Source organism: Sminthopsis crassicaudata, chromosome 3, assembly GCF_048593235.1.
Source record: "Sminthopsis crassicaudata isolate SCR6 chromosome 3, ASM4859323v1, whole genome shotgun sequence".
Classification (NCBI taxonomy): domain Eukaryota; kingdom Metazoa; phylum Chordata; class Mammalia; order Dasyuromorphia; family Dasyuridae; genus Sminthopsis; species Sminthopsis crassicaudata.
The window spans coordinates 90352056-90356516 of NC_133619.1; the positions used below are offsets into that span (position 1 = coordinate 90352056).

A 4461-nucleotide genomic window follows, 5' to 3' on the forward strand; every position below is an offset into this window, starting at 1 on the left:
ACTGTTCTATAAAATTTGGAGTTAAAAAAAATAAATCCAGCACACAAAGAATGTAAGTATCTTGCCTATAAAGAATAGAAGAGAGATTTGAACCCCCTGACTCATAAACTGACTCTCCTAGCTCTATAACTGTCCCCTCTCTACCTCCCATCCCCCACCCAACCCCCTACTCTCTTTGTGAGGTAATGACACTCACAACCTTCCACCAGCTGGTCAGTGAGATTTTCTAAAAGGGATAGGAGGAGGTCGCAGGAGGAATTCTGAAGTTTGCAGCAGCTGTGTGAGGATTCCTACGATTTACTGCTTCCAAATTAGATTGGATAGGTCACTGGAAGTGGTCTCCATATCCCTCTGTAGCGCTGTCCACAAGCCAGCGGGTTCTGATTCTCTTTCTGGTCAGAGACTGGAAAGTTTGGCGGGTTGTTGCTTGGCTTAACTGCCAAGATCCTGGCAGGGCATGAATTTATCCTTTTTGGAGGGGTTGGGCTCAGTGGACCCCCAGCTGCAGCATTTCATCGAAGCGGAAACTCAGAGGCAGCGGTTCCAGCAACTAGTCCACCAGATGACTGAGATGTGTTGGGAAAAGTGTATGGACAAGCCGGGACCAAAGTTGGATAGCAGGACTGAATCCTGTTTCGTCAACTGTGTTGAGCGCTTCCTTGACACTAGTCAGTTTATTTTGAACCGACTAGAGCATCAGCAGAAATCCAAGCCAGGCTTTTCAGAGAACTTGCCTGACTGATTAATTTCACTCATCTCTACTGTCTCTGAACTTTTGGTAAAGAAAACTCTAATTCAAAAAAACCCAAAAAACAAAAAACAAAAACTGTGGATGGAATTTAATGATAACAATAATAATAATAACCCTATGCAAAAGTTGGCTAACATGTTTAGATGTATCTTATATCACATTGGATTGTCCTGTCATTTGAATGAGTCAAGATCAATTTTATGCTTTTGGGGTTTCTGTGTGTTTCTGGATATGTATGTTGTTTTTAGTGTCAAACTTGTGAACATTATGGGCAGACACTAATAGTGTCCTGTAACAATTACTGTTCATGGGACTGCCTTTTTAAAAACACACTAGTTATTTCCATATCTTCACAATGGGATCCTATAGATTGACTCTTCTCTATACATGTTCATTTAAAGCTTGCTTGAGGGTGGGCTTTTGGGAGGTGGGGTTACAATTTATCTAGGAATAAAAGGGGAATCAACTTAGTACTTTGATTTATGATCTCTTTATCCACTATGACTATTGGAGCTGGACAGATACTAGACTATGTTTAGTCTACACACCTGTTTTGACAAAAATTCATCTCAAGCCCCTTTACTGTTATTTATTTTGCATACTTATAAACAATGGCCCACTGTAGATAATGTTGAGATCCTAGATGTCTTTGGATAATGAGACATCAAACTTTACTTGTTCCCTCCTTCCTCTTGGCAATCTCAGAAAGAAAATAATTTGCTTTGGATATCATTGTACAAGGTAACTGAATATTATATTTAAATTAATTTCAAAAGTTTAAGCCAGCTCCATTCCCAGATAATATAAAACTCATTGTAGTTGAAGTAATATATTGGTGTATTGACTGAGGCATTGTAGTATAGTGATATGCTAAATTTCAAGTCAAAGTATAGGATTCAAAACCTTTCTCAGCTATTTCCCCCTGCATAATCTTGAGCAAACCACTTACCCTTTGTGAGACACAGTTTTCTTAATTATAAAATAGATTTGAACCAGAAAATTTAGAAAATCTTTTATACTTCTAATTCTATGTCTTTACGATTCATTGTCCCATTACTATATTTTTGGAGAATTAAAATAAAAGCTTTTGCCTCTGATAGGGATAAAATCCAGTTTCGTGTACAATCATCTTTAATTGTACCATATTGTGAAAATGTTTCTTTTATCCTACAAACTAAAAATAAAGGTTTTTTAAAAAATTATTTTAAATTCTAAGCTGGTGCCTAAGTTCTTTTGACTTTAGTGTTATGATGGCTGATTTTGATTTATTGAACGTCTTTAAGAATTGCTAATGTTCTTTCATTCTTATTTTATACAGAGCCCAAAGTTTGCTTGAGTAGGTCAGGTTGGAATTGCTTCTCAATGACATACCTTATTTTCTTTCTGTCTTTTACTTTGGTATAGTTTATATCTTTGACAGTAGATTTGGAATGAACTACTACAATTTTTGCAATAGCCTTTTTATAGGTCTCCCTGCCTCTAGTTTCTACCTTTTTCCAATATATCCTCCATATACTTATCAAAATAATACTCCTATAGCAAAAGCCTAATTAGGAAAAGCTCTAAAGATTTCCATTTGTTTAATGCATAAAATAGAAATTTAAAAAAAACCTGCTCCTACAATATGGTTTTATTCTACTTTCTCATGCTTATGCTAGGTTATTCTCCTTCAGGCACTCTACATTCCAGTCAAAATGACCTGTTTGCTATTATTCAGTCAAGATATTCCAATTCTTCTTTCCTTAACTTTTCACAGGCCATTTCCTATGACTGGTATGCACTTCCAATCTTACTATTCCCCAGTTTCCTATGAAGCTCAGTACGCATTACCTATCTTGGGCTCCTTCATCCCTAGTGTCCTATATCTGAAAAATAATTTTGCATGTATTTTGCATTTTCTTTTATATAATACATTTTCAGCCATAGAATCTAAGTTTCTTCTTCTCCTTCTCCTTCTCCTTCTCCTTCTCCTTCTCCTTCTCCTTCTCCTTCTCCTCCTCCTCCTCCTCCTCCTCCTCCTCCTCCTCCTCCTCCTCCTCCTCCTCCTCCTCCTCTTCCTCCTTCTTCTTCTTCTTCTTCTTCTTCTTCTTCTTCTTCTTCTTCTTCTTCTTCTTCTTCTTCTTCTTCTTCTTCTTCTTCTTCTTCTTCTTCTTCTTCTTCTTCTTCTTCTTCTTCTTCTTCTTTTTTTTTTTTGGTGGACAGACTTGTTTATGTATCTCCGGTTTGTAATTCCCAAGTGACTGATGTAGCCTGTATATTCTAGACAATTTATAAAGGCTTGTTGAAAAAATGAACATATTTTTCTCTGTTCTCCTCCATGAAGATTTATAATACAGTTATTATATAATCAAGTACATGTTTAATCTGGAAAATGTTATGAAGCTCTTCATGGGATTTTTTTCTTGCTATCATTCCTGTAACATATATTGAAATTATTTGTTCAATGATTTTTTTTTGCTGTTGCTTATAACAAGTATTGCAAAATAAGATGCTGATATATCATTAAACCATAGTAAAATGATATGCATAGAGATGGCCCATTGACTTGGAGTCAGGAAGACCTGAGTTCAAATACAGTTTTAAGAGACTTGTTCTCTCTGTGACCTCAGGCAGTTAGTTAACCTCTGTCTGTCTCAGTTTCTCCATTTGTAACACAGAGATAATAAAAGCATCTACCTCCCATGGTTATTGTGAGCATAAATTAAAATGTAATTGGGAAGCTCTTTGCATATATTAAAGTATTGATGTAAATAACACTCATTTCTGCTTTGACCAGAAACCATGAGGATCTTCCCCTCCCAGATTCATTTATTTAGATTTTTTTTAAGTAGGTGAAAGAAGAAATTATTTGTCACAATTGCTACCTAATTTTAATCACTGAATGAATGAAACCTAAGTTAAACTGAGATTTGTTGAAGACCTTAGCTTAAAAAGGCTAAGGTCTCCCACTGTATCCAGGGCTATTTCCAATCATCTTGATCTATATCAAGCCACAGGACCTGGATGGCTCTGGTGGGGAAACTGAGACAGGAGAACTTAGGGCCTTCCTCATTTAAATCCAATTCATTTGCATGTCATGTCATACCTCTCTGATGTTATGGTCCTTTTCAAGAATAAAATACACTTCAACAATGATATTGTATGAGGATGTATTCTGATGGAAGTGGATATCTTCAACATGGAGAAGAGCTAATCCAATTCCAATTGATCAATGATGGACAGAATCAGCTACATCCAGGAAAGGAACACTGGGAAATGAGTGTAAACTGAGAGCATTGTTTTGTTTGTTTGTTTGTTTTTTGTTTTGTTTTGTTTTGTTTCTCTTCCCAGATTATTTTTACCTTCCGAATACAATCCTTCCTTTGCAACAACAACAACAAAAAAATTCGGTTCTGCACACATATATTTTACTTAAGATAAACTATAAGATATTTAATATGTATGGGAATGCCCACCATCCAGGGGAGGGGGTTATGGAAGGAGGGGAAAAACTCGGAACAGAAGGGAGTACAAGGGAAAATGTTGTAAAAAAATACCTATGCATATGTACTGCCAAAGAAAATGTTATAATTATAAAAATTAATAAAAAAAGAATTATAAGGGCCTTTAAAAATTAAAAAAATAAAGAACAAACAATAGCAAATAACTACTACTTTTGTGTCATTATCACTAATATTGCCGTGGTTGCCTTTGGACACTGGATAAAACCA

The 4461-nt window shown here is 35.8% G+C and overlaps 1 pseudogene; it reads left to right on the plus strand.

Moving 5' to 3' along the window:
* The first annotated feature begins 224 nt into the window (after positions 1-224).
* LOC141564872 (mitochondrial import inner membrane translocase subunit Tim8 A pseudogene) lies at positions 225-874 on the plus strand (annotated as a pseudogene).
* Positions 875-4461: the final 3587 nt, after the last annotated feature.